Source organism: Muscardinus avellanarius, assembly GCF_963383645.1.
Source record: "Muscardinus avellanarius genome assembly, chromosome: 19".
NCBI classification, from domain to species: Eukaryota; Metazoa; Chordata; class Mammalia; order Rodentia; family Gliridae; genus Muscardinus; species Muscardinus avellanarius.
The window spans coordinates 15,810,342-15,827,276 of NC_137805.1; positions in this window are offsets into that span (position 1 = coordinate 15,810,342).

The window sequence follows — 16,935 nt, forward strand, 5'->3', positions numbered from 1 at the left end:
AGTCAATGATGGGTAAGATTTCCTTGGGACAAGAAAACCTAAGACAGGATATACAGCTTATAGCTCTGTATTATCTGATGACGAGTAATCCTTGCTACCTGAAGGAAACAACCTGAGACTGGCACAGCCTTCTATAAAAATAAAAAGAAAGGGGGAAATGTGGGGGGCCATTAAGGCTTTTACCTTATCTTGTCTCACCCTAACTCAAAAGTGCACTTCTGACTGTGCTTCCCAGAGTCACCAAGGTCTGGAGTCATGGAGTCTAAGTAAATAAGACCCCTCAGAATGACTGATGCTAACTGTTCTGTCTGCTAGTTAAGATGAGGTTTATGTAGTACCAGGCTCCCGTGTGACTCGCAAAGTGATATATGTGCTTTGGATTTTCATGATTGCATTCCTGTACAACCCAAAGCTGGAAATTGTATAAATACCAGGAGAGAAAGAAACCTGGTTGTCGGCCAGCAGAGATATCGGCCCAGGAGTTTGCTGGCGACCCTCCCATGCTTGTTCATCCTCACGCCTCTCCTCAGAACCTGTACTTTTGCCGGCTGGCTCTGGCAATAGTGCACCTAAGATTTCAAAATATGTGTTATCATTTCTTATTTCTTATAAACATGTCAAAGTTCCAGATCTGTAATGAAGCAAAATTATAATAAAGGCCAGAAAATACAAAGACATTCTGAGACCACTGATGGAAGGTGCTTTTTATTACATTTCGTGGAACCATAGAGTTTGACTACTGGTCCTCTCCTCCACCCTCACTTTCAAAGAGAATACAAGGGGCCCGAAGACTGCCCCAGACAGGCCTCTGAGTGGAGCTGGAGTGGCGGCTTGTGGTGGGCGCGCTGCATCCTCCTAGGTCTGCTGAGGGAGCCTTCTGGCCCCAGCCCTGCCCACAGCCCCTGCACGAACGAGGCTCCTCCCCCTGCTGTGGCACCTAATGCAAGGCCAGGTGTGACCTGTGGCTAAAGCCTCGGCTACACTCTCTGCACACTCAAGGCCTCTATTCCAAGTGCACCCGCTTGTGAGTGAGGCTGACTTGCTGCTGAAGCCCAGACGGCACTGCCAGCACGTGTACGGCTTCTCTCGCGAGTGCTTTCTCCGGTGCTGATGAGCCCTGCCTGGTGGCTGAAGCCTCGGCCGCACTCCTGGCACACGTACAGCTGTTCCTTCGAGTGTGTCCACTAGTGTCCAACAGAGATGGACTCCTGGCTGAAGCCTTTGTCACACTCACTGCACACGCACAGCTTCTCGCCCGAGTGTGTCCTCTGGTGTCTGGTGAGTGTGGTCTTCTCGCTGAAGCCTTTGCCACACTCGCTGCACACATATGGCTTCTCACCCGAATGTGTCCTCTGGTGGATGATGAAGTAGGACTTGTGGCTCAAGCCTTTGCCACACTCGCTGCTCACGTACGGCTTCTCACCCGTATGTGTCCTCTGGTGTCTGGTGTGTGGACTTATCACTGAAGCCTTTGCTGCACTCACTGCACACATAGGGCTTCTCGCCGAGTATGTCCTCTGGTGGATGATGAATTGGGACTTGTGGTTATGGCCTCGGCCACACTCATGGCACACGTATGGCTTCTCACTGAGTGTGTGCTCTGGTGACTTGGAACTTCTGGCTGAAGCCTTTGCCACACTCACTGCACAGGTACAGCTTCTCGCGGTGTGTGTCCTCTGTTGTCTGGTGAGGGACTTATCGCTGAAGCCTTTGCTGCACTCACTGCACACGTAGGGCTCCTCGCTGAGTGTGTCCTCTGGTGGTGACGAGTTGGGACTTCTGGATGAAGCCTTTGCCACACTCACTGCACATGTATGGCTTCTTGCCCGAGTGAGTCCTCTGTTGGATGATGAGGTAGGACTTTTGGCTGAAGCCTTTGCCACACTCATTGCACACGTACAGCTTCATGCCCGAGTGTGTCCTATGGTGTCTGGTGAGTGTGGACTTCTCGCTGAAGCCTTTGCCACACTCACTGCACATGTAGGGCTTCTCAACCGAGTATGTCCTCTGGTGGATGATGAGGTAGGACTTGTGGCTCAAACCTTTGCTACAGTTGCTGCTCACGTACAGCTTCTCACCCAAGTGTGTCCTCTGGTGTCAGGTGAGTGTGGACTTCTCGCTGAAGCCTTTGCCGCACTCACTGCACATGTAGGGCTTCTCACCGAGTGTGTCCTCTGGTGGATGATGAGTTGGGACTTCCTGATGAAGCCTTTGCCACACTCACTGCACACGTACAGCTTCTCACCTGAGTGTATCCTCTGGTGTATGGTGAGTGTGGACTTCAGACTGAATCTGTTGCCACACTCGCTGCACACATATGGCTTCTGCCCGAGTGCATCCTCTGGTGTCTGGTGAGTGTGGACTTCATGCAGAAGCCTTTGCCACACTCGCTGCACACATATGCCTTCTCATCTGAGTGTGTCCTCTGGTGTCTAGTGAATGCGGACTTCTCGCTGAAGCCTTTGCCACACTCGCTGCACACATATGGCTTCTCACCTGAGTGTGTCCTCTGGTGGATGATGAGGTGGGACTTTTGGCTGAAGCATTTGCCACACTCACTGCATACATATGGCTTCTCGCCTGAGTGTGTCCTCTGGTGGATGATGAGATGGGACTTGTGTAAACAGCCTCGCCCACACTCGTGGCACACATATGGCTTCTCATCTGAGTGTGTCCTCTGGTGGATGATGAGGCCGAACTTCCACCTGAAGCCTTTGCCACACTCACTGCACATGTACGGCTTCTCTCCTGAGTGTATCCTCTGGTGGATGGTGAGGGTAAACTTCATTCTGAAGCCTTTGCCACACTCGCTGCACACGTAGGGCTTCTCGCCCGAGTGTGTCCTCTGGTGGATGGTGAGGTGGGATTTCTGGCTGAAGCCTTTGCCACACTCACTGCACACGTAGGGCTTCTCGCCCGAGTGTGTCCTCTGGTGGATGATGAGGTAGGACTTCTGGCTGAAGCCTTTGCCACAATCACTGCACAGGTACAGCTTCTCACCCGAGTGTGTCCTCTGGTGTCTGGTGAGCTTGCACTTCTCGCTGAAGCCTTTCCCACACTCACTGCACACATATGGCTTCTCACCTGAGTGTGCCCTCTGGTGGATGATGAGGTGGGACTTTTGGTTGTAGCCTTTGCCACACTCGCTGCACACATATGGCTTCTCGCCTGAGTGTGTCCTCTGGTGTCTGGTGAGCTTGCACTTCTCGCTGTAGCCTTTGCCACACTCACTGCATACATACGCCTTCTCGCCTGAGTGTGTCCTCTGGTGGATGATGAGGTTGGACTTACGGTTAAAGCCTCGCCCGCATTCATTGCACACGTAGGGCTTCTCGCCTGAGTGGGTAACCTGGTGTCTAACCAAGGTCGACTTCAGAGTAAAGCCTTTGCCGCAGTCTTGGCACACAAATGGCTTCTCGCCCAAGTGCGTCCTCTGGTGGATGGTGAGAATAAACTTCAGCCTGAAGCCTCGCCCGCACTCTTGGCACACATAGGGCTTCTCGCCTGAGTGCGTCCTCTGGTGGATGATGAGGGAGGCCTTCCGTGTAAAGCGTCGCCTGCACTTGCCACACACAAAGGGCTTCTCACCTGAGTGCAGCTTCTGGTGCCTAGTCAGGCACATCTTCAGACTGAAGCCCTTCCCACACACACCACACACGTATGGCTTCTCCCCCGAGTGTGTCCTCTGGTGACTGAGCAGGCCGGTCATCTTGCGGAAACGCAGTCTGCGCTGGCCACAGGCAACTGCTCCAAGACCTAGGCCTTCTGCCCTCCTCAGCACCTTGTCGGAGTCTTTGGGGGTCCTCGTCTGAGCTGGGCTCTCCTCCATCCCCAGTGCTCTGATGTGATCCTGGGAGCTACCTGGTGGCCACTGGGGTGGCCTGGGAAATTCTCCAAAAGTACTTTTCTTGGGCCTACCAAACTGAGACTTGGAGCCTTCTCTGTCTTGATCTTCTGCTCTGTCGCTCCAGGATCTATCGTCCGAGGCTCGCTGCTCCTTCTGGTCCTCCGCGTGTGGGTCCCCAGGTGCAACAAGTCTTTCTGCACATAAGCATGTGAAGATGCAGGGGCAGTGGCCACACAGCACCTTTTGCTCCAGAGATTTCTGGTTGGAGAAATCAGGAGGGCAGAGAGTAATGGAGTGCAGGGGTGGGTTTGTTCCTGCCAGAGAAAGAGAAGGCCAAGTCAGATGGAACTCATTTGATGGTGAGACTTGACCACATTCTTGAAATCCTTAATAGCAAATGTTATTGACCAAGAGGTACTTTATTTATATATTTATTTATTTATTTATTTATTTATTTATTTAGTGGGTCTGGGGATGGAACACAGAGGATTTGACCTCCAAGCTACACACCCTGCCCAATTTTTTATTCTTGTTCTTTTGAAACAGGGTCTCACTGAGTTGCAGACGACCTCACTAAGTAGCTCAGGCTGTCTGCGAACCGCAATCCTCAGGTCTCAGCCTCCCAAATGCTGGGATTACAAGCGTGCACCACCACGCCCAGTTCCAAGAGGTACTGTATATGACCAACTTCCCAGCCCAACAGTACGGCTTAACAGACAGGGGACAGCAAAGGCATCACAGGCACTCTTGGGTGTATAAATAGGGACAACATCGACAGTCTACATGATTCTCACTACGATAACCTTCCAACGCACAGCAACACACACAGAAACCAACCTGAAACTTGTGTTCTTTTTTCTCTCTGAGAGCTAGCTAACCAGTGAACTGCACCCGCCATCTTATCAGGAGGAGCCGCTCGGCCCATCGGCCCCCCCCTTGTTTACACCACCTCCTTATAAGGAGTGATAACATGGTAGGAGCAGGAGTGCTGCTGTGTGGGCTAGGGTCCCTATAGTCCCAGGTACTTTCCCTGTCCTTTTAGATCAAAATCAACAGAGATATCATCAGCCGCTAGATTGGAAAGTAATTCAAAGGATTAAAGAATCAGTGTCTACTTATGGTATGCAAGCCGCCTTCACGCTAACGCAGGTGGAGGGACTGGAACGGCATTGCATGACCCCATTTGATTGGTCTAATTTATGTAGGGCTGTACTCTCGGAGGGAGCATGTCTTAATTGGAAAGCCACTTACTTGGAATATGCCATTGAGCAGGCGGCTGCCAATGCTCAGGCGGGACAGCCTGCCTGGAATGTAGACATGCTTATGAGACAGGGGGCTTTCGTAAATAATCAGATAGGTTATCCACAACAAGTGTATGATCAAAATCAATAGTTGTGCCTTGAAGGCCTGGAAGATGTTGTCAGGATCTGGTGATCTTGGAGCAAGCCTATCTAAAGTCACGCAAGGACCCAATGAGCCTTTCGCAGATTTTTTGGCCAGGTTGGTGGAGACAGCTAGCCGAGTATTCCCTGATGTAGATTCAGCAATGCCTCTCATAAAGCAATTGGCATATGAGCAGGCTAACAAACCATGCCGAGATGCCATCAGACCATGTAAACAGAAAAATTTAGACATTTGGCTCAAGGTCTGCCGAGATAATAACAAAGGTGTTATACAGGGCCAGGCTATTGCTGCAGCCATTGTGTCAGGGTTGAAAGGGAAATCATATCAAGCAGGTCAAGGGGGAGTACGAGGGGGGTGTTATGCATGTGGCCAGCCTGGACATTTTAAGAAGGACTGCCCTCGCCGTCAAGGTCAGGGGAAGGCATTAGGGCCGCCCCAGGTAGCAGCCCAGCAACCGCGGCTGTGCCCCCGCTGCTGGAAAGGCAACCATTGGGCAGGAGAGTGTCATTCCAAATGGGATGTAGATGGCCATCCCTTGTCACCTAGTCTAAACCCCTGAGGCTTGAAGCCTCTACAGATTTGGCAGATGGATGTTACCCATGTTAGTGAGTTTGGAACACTTAAATACATTCATGTCTCTGTAGATACCTGTTCAGGCATTGTTTTTGCCTCTGCTCATACTGGTGAGAAGGCCCAACATGTTATTTCTCATTGTTTACAGGCTTTCGCTGCTTAGGGGATTCCTAGCCAATTTAAAACAGATAATGGTCCAGCATATACATCTCAACGATTTACAAGTTTTTGTAAACAGATGGGCATTAAGCTTTCCCATGGCCTACCCTATAATCCACAGGGACAAGGAATAGTAGAGAGGGCCAATCACAACATTAAATGTGCTCTAATTAAACAAAAAGGGGGAACTGGGACCCACTGGAAGTCTCCCAAGGACAAACTTAATCTCATTCTTTTTATTTTAAATTTTTTACAACTGGATTCTGAGGGCCATTCTGCGGAGAAGTGGTTTGTGTTTTCCCACAGGACCAAGAACACCCGGTGTGGGTCCCAAAACGCTTGACACGACCAGCTGAAGGAAAAGGAAATGCCTCCGCCAAAGAGCCTAGAGTTGAAGCTAATACTGAGACTTCTCCCGGTGTTGGAATGCCTCTTTGTTTTCCTTAAGCTGTTGTGATGCGGAAACTAGAGCCGAGACTTCGAAAAGACCATACAAGACTTACGTTCGTCAATTGTTGCTGTAAAAAATACCAGAGTGGAGGTGGCCACGGATCAACAATGGATGGACATGATTCATGGGACAGTAGGGTTTTTAAAAGACTGGGGAGGAATGGTGTTTTGGGCATTTCTTCTACTGACAGCATGTGGGACGCTATGTATCTGTATGTGGCGCATGAAGAGGAACATGGCAACACAGCAGCGCATGTTGGTCCAAGCTATGGCCGCCTTGGAGGCTGGTAGCTCCCCCAATGTCTGGCTTAGCATGCTGGATAGGTAGCCAAGGACGGGTAAGACTGCTCCATCCTCATATCAACCTAAGACAGGCAGGCAACCATGATGGTGTTGAGCTGATGACAGGTAAGAATGAGTGAGTTGGAAGTGGCAACCTAAGACAGGCACGATCCCAAGCCTTGTGTTCTTAAATAAATAAAAAGGGGAGCTGTAGGAAGCCAGGGTGTGGCAGTCAGCCCAAGATGGTGCCCGGGCTGACTGACAAGGATGGTGGTCTTGGCTGGCGCATGCGCTGTTGGTCTTGGCTGGCGCTAGCGCTGTTGTCAGTATCACACGCCTCATGCATGGACTGTGATGTAATGCCTCGTGGTTAGGCCAGGATGCCTATGAGGTACCTTCTAGGGAGCATGGGATGGACATGGGCGGAATGGGATTGGTGGATATTTTGGGAACAGGCTTGGTATGGTATATAAGGAAACTGCTGCGGGGAATAAAGAGGAAGTAGCTTCATCAGCAAGTCGGCATTCGTGTGTTTCTTCCCTAGGCTCTGCTGGTCAGAGCCTTAGAGTCGCGACAATCTGCACTGGGTAGAGGGCCCGTGTAGAGGGCTGCTCAAAAAGTGGTTACGAGCTAAGCACTGTGGCACACACCTGCAATCCCGGTTCTAGAGACTCTGTGTCAAAATAAAGGATGAAAAATAGGGCTGGGGGTGTAGCTCGGACGTAGAATGCCCCTGAGTTCCATCCCCAGTATTGCAAAAAGAAAAAGAATAAAAAACAGGCCTGGGAGTACGCTTGGAGGTACAATGTCCCTAGAATCAATATCCAGTACCACAGTAAAGAAATACATATATACATACATACATACATACATACATACATACATAACATCTTAGCCGGGCGTGGTGGCTCAGGCTTGTAATCCCCGCGCTTGCGAGGGGGAGACAGGTGGATCGCACTGGTTTGGAGCCTGCCGTGCTGGATTAAGAGACCCTGTCTGGGAGTGTAGCCCGGAGGTAGAAGGGCTTCCAGGAACCCCAGTACCACAAAAAAATAAAAAATAAAATAAATAAATATAAATAAATAAATAAATAAATAAATAAATAAAAAATAACACCTTAAATAAAAATTCATGGTCTAAGTTGGCATGGTGGTGCATGCTTGTAATTTTAGTGTTTGGGAGGCAGCGACAAGAGGATTGCGGTTCATGGCCAGCCTCTGCTACTTGGTGAGGACCTTCAAAACTTAGTGAGACCCTGTTTCACTAAGAGTGGGCCAAGGGTTTTGCTCGGAGGTAGAATGAACCTAGGTTCAATCTTCACGACCACAAAAACTTAAAAATGCAAAGGACAATTACACAAGAGTCACTGATACCTGAGAACTGCTGCGCTCTTAGGTTTTACATCAAGTAGTACTTGATGAAGAAGAATACGGAAAGTTAAGGATGTATATGATACTTGAAACAGGGGTCAGTCAACTTTTTCTTAATGAAACTAAATAGTTTAAGTTTTAAGGGCTGAAAGAAAAAATGAAGGACATTATATTAATTTTTACATAACTTTTTTTTTTTTGGTCCTCGTGATGGAACTCAAGGACACTGTACCCCCGATCCACACCCCTAGCTGTATTTTTTAAGTCTTTTCATTTATTTATTTATTTATTTATTTATTTATTTATTTATTTATTTATAAACAGGGTCTCACTGAGTTGCGAAGGGCCTCGCTAAGTAGCTGGAGCTGTCAGTGAACCATGATCCTCTCATCTCAGCCTCCCCAACACTGGGATTACAAGCGTGCGCCACCACGCATGGCAGTTTACATAACCATTTATAAATGTACAAACCACTCTTAGCTTCAGTTGCTTTGAGCACTCTGCTTAAATTTCTCAACTGACTTTTAAGCTTTATGTCTCCCACTGGGCTTTGTTTTCTTTACATCATTCAGTGTCTGCTCTATTCTTCTTAATCTTTTCTAAAAAGATGTTAACAAAAGAAAAAAAACCCACAAACATGTACAAGAGTTACCCCGGGAAGGCCAGGGCTTCCTGGAGGAGGAAGGCGACAGGAGACCCAGGGAAGCGCTCATAGGGTGAGGATGAGGTCTGGAGGGGAGGCCGAGCCAGGCAACGTGAACGCAGGCCGAGAGCTCCAGAGGCAGCTCCCTGCACTGGGGCTCGGCGCCGCCTCCCTCCGGCCTCTCGGCTGCTCACACCCTGCATCCTGGAGCTCACTGGCCCAGTTTCCTGCCACTCACCCGCACGGGAGGCTGGCGCGCATCTGCTCTCTTCTCTCCACGCCTCTTTCCATTGCTCCAGCTGGACGATCAGCTTTGGCTTAGAAAACGGAATTCCTGCCCACAGGAAAGGAAGACAAGATGACTTTACATCATGGGTCATGGGGCCAGGGAAGAATTCAGAGGCAAGCCAGGTGAGGAGCTTGAAAGGGTGCAGCAAGGACCTGAACGAGTGGGGCCGATCCACTCACGGAGGCGCTGATTCTGTTCCAAACCAGGTGGATGAACACCGCTGTCACCCATCACGGAAAATAAGTTACTAAGGAAGAGAGCCCAGCTCAGAGGAAAAGGCCCAGAAATGCAGAGTACCAGCCAGAGCGCATGTGCGTGCGCGCGCACACACACACACACACACACACACACACACACACACACTTTTTTTTTTTTTTTTTCGTAGTATTCGGGTTCTTGGAAACCCTTCTACCTCCAAGCTACACTCCCAGGCCTATTTTTTATATTTTTATTTGGAAATTGGGTCTCCAAAGCCAGAGCGACTGGCTTCTAACCTGCGCGATCGTCCTTTCTCCGCCTCCCAAGCGCGGGGATAACAAGCGTGCGCCACCACCCAGCGCCACATACACACTTTCAACTCTACAAATCTGACCTTCTTTGTGACACAGAAAACTAAATGTTTTTCCTTCTGAGTGCAACCCAAAAGCTAATTTAAAAAGAAAGATTTGTAGCCATATGTGCTGGTGCACACTCGTAATCCCAGTACGTGGGAGACGGAGAAAGGAGAATCGCATGTTTACAGCCAGCCACAGTAACATAGTGAGGCCTTTCAAAACTTAGTTCACAATAAAAAATAAAAATTACACAATAAAGAATAAAAAATAGGGTGAGGGTGTAGGTCAGTGGTAGAATGACCCTGGGTTCAATCTCCAACACCCCCCTCGCCAAAAAAAAGTTGGTTTGTGGTGGCACACATTTGCAATCTCAGCCTTTGGGAGAGAGAGAGACTGGAGGTTCATGGTTTGAGGACAGCCTCAGCTACTTAGGTCCTTTGCAACTCAGGGAGACCTTGTTTAAAAATAAAGAATAAAAAATAGAACTGGGGGGAGTAGCTCAGAGGTAGAATGTGCCTGGGTTCCATCTTCAGGACCAAAAAAAAAAAAAAAAAACAAATTAAAAAAAATTGCATCAAATATATATAACCTTCCCAGTGTTAAGAATGCAAGTCTTAAGCATACCGCACTTAGCCACAGAGACCAGGTTTCTGTAGTTCTCCAGCATCACCTCCCTGTACAGGGTCCTCTGATCAGGGCTCAGCAGGATCCACTCCTCCTGGGAGAAATACACGGCCACATCCCTGAACGCCATGAGAGCCTGCAACACAGACACGGCCCTGCTCACCTGAGGCCTGGCCTTGCTCGGGTGAGGGCCAGGGAGCAGGCTGCTCTGGGAGGCAGGGGCCTCTAGATCCTGCCTCGACTGCACCGCTGTTGCCATGGGTGCCGACACCTTTAAACCCTGTCCCTATCCAGCCAGCTGCACTTGTGAACACACACATTCAACGTCCTGGGTGGCCTGCTTGGGGTATACATGAGAAAATGAAAAATCCCTAAGTTTTGAGAACTTTATCTCTAGGCAGAAGAGCAAACAATATAAAAAAATTAAACAGTAGTTACGTACAACAGACTGAGTTTTAAATATTTAAAAGGACAGTGATCGTATTGGTGCTGGGGGATCTAAGGAACTGAACTCACACAGTCCCACAACGGCAAAGACTAAACCACAGCCCAGCCTTTTCTGATTCCCACAGACCGCGGCCTGCTCTGGCTGAGCTCATGAGAAGTGGCCACGTATGTACAGCACAGTGTCTGAGGGGAAGGCCTCCTCCCCACCAGTGAAGGCCACCATTCTCTTCCACTATGCAGTGTGAGGGCCATGGAAACCCACGACTGAATGTTGTTCAAAGCAGCACACAGCCAGGCAGGAGAACCGACAGCTGCCGAGAGAGGAATGCGGGACTATGGGTGGAGGAGCAGTGAGGGGAGCACCGGGCTCCGTGCTCCCTGGAGAAGCTCTCACCGTTAGAGCCTCTTTTCCTGGAGGAACCAGCTGGAACTCCGATCCTAGGAGAGAACACTGCGGGAAACGCTAATATTGAACGCAGAAAAATGCGCATGGTTCAAGAGGCAAAGGCAGAGGCGCCAGCTGAGCCGGGCAGTCAGGAGCCCAGGAGTCCTCCCTCTCCCCAGCAGGCAGTCCTCCTGGGCAGCCAGGGTCACAGGACACAGAGCAAGAACAAAAAGTGTTCAGCGAAGTCACTGGGAATCCTCCAGGGCCAACATGGCGGCACCTCCTCCTCCTTAAGGCACCAGGGAGGGACCTGCCACAGAAGACAAGGACAGGCTGCGAGCGGCTTCCTAGGCGCAGAGCTGGGATGTGGTCTAGGAGCTGAGCCTGCCAGTGGCGGCAGTGGAGTTCACGTGTAATCCCAGCATCTCAGGAGGCTGAGGCAGAAGGATTGCAACCTTGAGGCCAGCCAGGAAACTTAGCAAGACCCTGTCTCTAAATAAATAAAAAAGAGAACTAGGGTGTAACTCAGTGTTAGAGTAGCCGTGAGTTCAATCCCCAGAACCACAAGAAGGAAAAAAGGGAGGGAGCATCCTCTGACATGCTGTCAACACTGAGCATGAAGCCTTCCTCTGCTACTGAAGATGAAAGGAAAGACGTGCTGAGCTCGTACTACACAGAGACTGTTCCAGACACCGCGTCGCGCCTCATCTGTCCTTACAACAGCCCCATCAAGAAGCCGTGTTACCACTTCACAGACCAGAACACTGAGGCAGTGAGATCAGTCTCTCGCCCCTGGTGACAAATTATAAAGCGACAAGCTGCAGAGATCTGGCTGTGGAGACGAGGCTCTTCAAGGCTGTTGGAGTCTGTGAGATGAGTCAGGCTGGTCACGAGGCTCTTCAGTGTGGATGCTGCGTGACAAGTCTGGGGAGGGCCACCTGCTTCTGGGCACCTGCCGTTTCTCATTGTAAAACATGAAAATGGAACATAAAATCCTGTGCGTTTGGTGGACAACGCCAGCCCCCTGGACCTTGCAAGACTTGCCAAAGGAACCCCAGCTCGACCGCCTCCTCCAAGGCCAAACCCAGGGACGGTCAGACAGATTGATACCTAGATCGTGCCACCGTGGCCACCCCATGCCCAGTCAAACCACGCTTGTCCGCTTAAGCCACGTGCCCTGTGCCATGCCTTAGAAAGGCAGAATTGAAACCAAGGGGTCTTTCTATTCCGGGTTCTTTTCCAGTGGATATCGACGAACTCTGAGGACTAGGAAGAGTACAGAAATATGAAAGCTTCTTTTAGGTTAGGGAAAGATAAGGCAACAGAACAGAAAAGAGCAAAGACAGAGTACAAAGGGGGGTCCTGAAAAGAATGATCCCGACACCCTTGGGAAGTAGAGTGTGTGTGTGTGTTACTGGAGAGGGAACCCGCGGCATTCTACCTTTAGGTAAATCGCAGCCCTAGTTTTCATTCTTCATTTTGAAACAGGGTACAAGTGGGCTTTTTAACATACCTGAGGGTGTCTATCAGCTTTTTTTTTTTTTTTTTTTTTTTGGTGGTACTGGAGGTTGAACCCAGGGCCTTTCTACCTCCAGGCTATACTCCCAAACCTATTTTATACTTTATGTAGAAACAGGGTCTAAGTTGCTGGGAGCCTCACTCAGTGGCTGAGGCTGCCTTCAACCTGTGCGATCCTCCTGTCTCAGCCTCCCAAGCGCGGGGAGTACAAGCGTGCACCGCCACGCCGGCTTCTATCTGCTTTTTTATGATTAGTCAGAATTGGGTCGGGGGACCGCGGCTTGTGCAGTGTCCGCTCTTCACCTGAACCACCTGGGGGCCGCTGGGGCCTGGTTCCGTGGCCTCGCACTCTCACCCTCTGCTCACCTCGCCAAGCTCCCTGGGGACGCAGATGGCCACTTTAAAGCTTTCTGTTCCTGGCCCTTGGCCCTGCCTCCGATCAGGCCTGACCACCACCAGCTCGGAAGCCAACGAACCACCGGACCTGGCGCCAGGGACAGTCCCGTCGCCTGCGATCTCAGACCCCTACCACCCCACGCCCCAAGCCCCCGACCCTGCAGCCCTACGGCATGAGCGACCCCGTCGCCATGTCGGATTTCACCCCAGGCCGAGTCTCTCCGCCCCGAGAACCCTAGGACAGAGGCCCGGCCGCGCACTCACCTCCCACCGCTCGCAGCTCACCGCAAGTTACTTCTCCAGAGGCAGCGCTGCCACGGGCTCCGCCACCCGCGGCCGGCTCGTCCGCACCGCGCTGCGGGCTCTCCTCCACGCAGAAAAGGGCAGGGCGAGCGAGGGGCTCCGGCCTCACTCTCCACGCCTGGAGGAAGGAGGGTTGGTCCGCCCCTTAGCGCGGGCTCTCCACAAGAAGTTTGCCTGGACTACAACTCCCAGGATCCTCTGCGCGCCGGACCACACCTCCCAGAATGATCTGGGTCTTCCATTGGCTCGCTGGGTGATGCTATAGGGCCAGCTGGAGATGGCGGCCTCTTTAACTTAAAATCACACTCGTTAGTCATGAAGAGCCTCTCTGATGACGCTCCGCCTTGCTGAGTACCTGCTCGGCACTTCTCTAGACTACAAGTCCCAGCGAGCCCTGCAGGGACTTCCGCATTCGGGCCCTCCCCCTGGCAAGCGGAAGTACACAACCAGGCGGCGCTTTGGTGCTTTTAGTGGAGCGGAAGTTCACCAGCGGTCTTTTTACGTGGACTTGGGCAGGTCCTAGGGCCTTGTTCTCCCCATCCAGCACTATTCAGTTGGAAATCAGTGCCCATATTCTGGGGTCGCGGGCAGGTGGATCCCTATCCAGCTTGTTTACAATTGAGGAGGTGGCCCTGGGGACTGAACCCGTGGTTGCCTTAGGCTTGCCTGGAACTTCAAAACTTCAGTCTCAACTCCAAGTCCTGAGATTAAAGGTGTGCACCATCGCCGCGCCTGTCCTTATATACTTTTCCCCTTTTTTGCAGTACTGGAGATTGAACCCAGGGGCATTCTACCTCTGAGCTACTATCTTTTTTATTTTTTTCTTAATCCTTTATTTTTAAACAGGCCTCACTAAGTAGCTGAGGCTGGCTGCTAACTTGTGATTACTCCTGTCTCAACCTCCCAAGGACTTGAATTTTAGGCCTGTGCCACATGCTCAGCTAACAGAATAAAAGAGACAAATATAAGCAATCACAACAGAATATAATTTCATTTTTATAATATGAGACAAAATACACTGACAAAAGAGTAGAATTGAAATAAGAATTTGATAGCCGAACTTGGTTGCCTACGCTTGTAATCCCAGCATTCGGGAGGCTGAGACTGGAGGATGGCGGTTAGCGGACAGCCTCAGCCAGTTAGCGAGGCCTTTTGCACCTTAGTGAGACCCTGTTTCCAAATAAAGTATAAAATATGTCTGGAAGTATAGCCCAGAGGTACAAAAGCCCCTGGGTTCCACCCCAAGTATCACAAAAATAAGTAAAAAGCCAAAAAATAGGGCAGAGGGGATAGCTCGGAGGCAGAATGCCTCTGGGTTCCATCTCCAGTACTACCAAAAAAATTGATAATCAAATTATTGTTAAAATATCTATATTGTAATTGATTGATGATTTCACTGAAGGCATGGGGAATAGAGGTTATGGCCCAAATAACGTTAAATATTTAGCTTAGGAATTTAGAATACCTTTTAAATTTATAATTTAGAAACTAGATTTTAAAAATTTCACTTTAGAGCCGGACGTGTTGGCACACACTTGTAATCCTAGTACTTGGGAAGCTGAGACAGGCGAATCTGGGTTCACAGGCAGCCTCAGCTACTTAGTGAGGCCCTTGGGAGGTACAATGCCCCTGGGTTTAATCCCTAGCCCTGCAAGCGTGCACGCACACATACACACACACACACACACACACACACACACACACACACACACACGGCTCACAGTTCCGAGGCCAGCAAGACCCTGTTACAAAATAAAAAATCAAAAGGCCTGGGGAGTGGTTTGGGGTGTAGAATGCCCCTGAGATTAATCTCTATTACAAAAATAATTAACTTTAGTATTGACCTTTATTAAACTTATATTTAAAATTAATATTAGAAATTTAGAATAGATGTTCTAGCTGGTCGTGGTGGCGCATGCTTGTAATCCCAGCATTCAGGAGACTGAAACTGGAGGATTGTGGTTCGTGGACGGCCTCAGCTACTTAGGCCCTATGCAACTCAGTGAGACCCTTTTTCAAAATAAAGAATAAAAAATAGGGCAGGGGGTGTAGCTCAGAGGTCAAATGCCCCGGGGTTCCATCCCCACACCTGAAAAAAAAAAAAAAAGAAATTTAAGAAGATTTTTCTCAGAAAAAAAAAAAAAGTCATTTTTCATTGAGGTATATTTTGGCAATTCTCAAACCCAAGTACATGAACACCAGCACTGGACAATTAAGTAAGTGGACAGCAGGAGGTAGGGGTCAGATTTCTCACTATTGAAGCACATCATAGAATTAACTTTTCTTTTCTTTTTTGGCAGTACTGGGGATGGAACCCAGAGGCATTCATCCTATTTTTGTTTTGAAACAGGGTCTCACTGAGTTGCAGAGGGCCTCACCAAGTAGCTGAGGCTGACCATGAACTAAGATCCTCCTGTCTCAGCCTCCTGAATGCTGAGATTACTACTGGAAACCACCTTTATTTTTTTTGAAATGAGGTCTAAGTTGCTGAGGGCCTTAAGAGGTTGATGAACCTGTGATCCTCTGGTCTGAGCCTCCCAGGTACTGAGATTACAGGTATGTGTCACCATGCCCAGGTCAGAATACATTTGTGTACAGACAAATTTGATCTTTTTTTTTATTATGATTTAAGACTGACTCCCGCTTACAAAAGTCAATTCTCTATGTTGTGTTACAGACGGCCCTACAATTCAGAACTCAAAGCAGAAATTCAAGTATCATCCTCACTCCCAGTTCTACAGGTTGACTCGGCTCGGCTGAATGGTCCTCATTGGGCTCCCATGAGGCTGCAGTCGTCGGCTGGGATCCCGTCCTGTGAAGCCCCGGCAGGACAGAGCATCCACGCGGCTCGCTCGCTGCCCGGCGTCCACGAGGCCGCTCCGTGGCTGGAGTTCTCAAGCTCAGCAACAGGGTTTGAAGAGGAGAGTTTAAGGCCTCTCATGAAAGGAGCGCAGGGGCCCCTTAATATCACTTCTGCTATGTGAGGGGAGGGGACAAGGGTGGGATTGGGACTGAAGCCAGAGGCAGTCTATCTCCCAGCCACACCCCAGGCTTTTTTATTTTGAAATGGGCCTTGCTAGGTCACTGACATTTGCACTCAGTTGCTGAGGCTGGCCTCACATCTGCAATCCTCCTGGCTCAGCCTCCCTCAGGGGCAGGATAGTAGGTGTGCACCAACACACCTTTGGTTCTACTTTTAGTTTTTGTTGTGGTGGTGGTGGTTTGTTTTGTGGTACTGGGGATTGAGCTCAGGGGCATTCTACTTCAGAGCTGCATGCCAAGGCGCTTTTATTTTTTGGTTTGAAACAGGGTCTTCCTAGGTTGCTGCAAGTCTCACTAAGTGCGTGCTAGGCTCTGCTCTACCCTTGATCAGGCAAGTTGACAAGGCTGTCCCAGATCCACAAGGAAGGAAACAAGACTTTCTCTCATTGTACTCAAATAGGGAAGGAATTGAGGATGTCTGTCTCAGAGAGTACACAGTCCGCCCTCTCAACACAAAATTTCATCTGCATCCTATGTGAAATGTATATTCATGCCTCTTGCTAATATACGATAGATTTTTTGCAGAACTGGGGATGGAACCCAGGGGCATTCAACCTCTGAGCTACACCCCCAGCCCTATTTTTTATTCTTTATTTTGAAACAGGGTCTCACTGATTTGCAGAGGGACTAAGTAGCTGAGGCTGGCTGC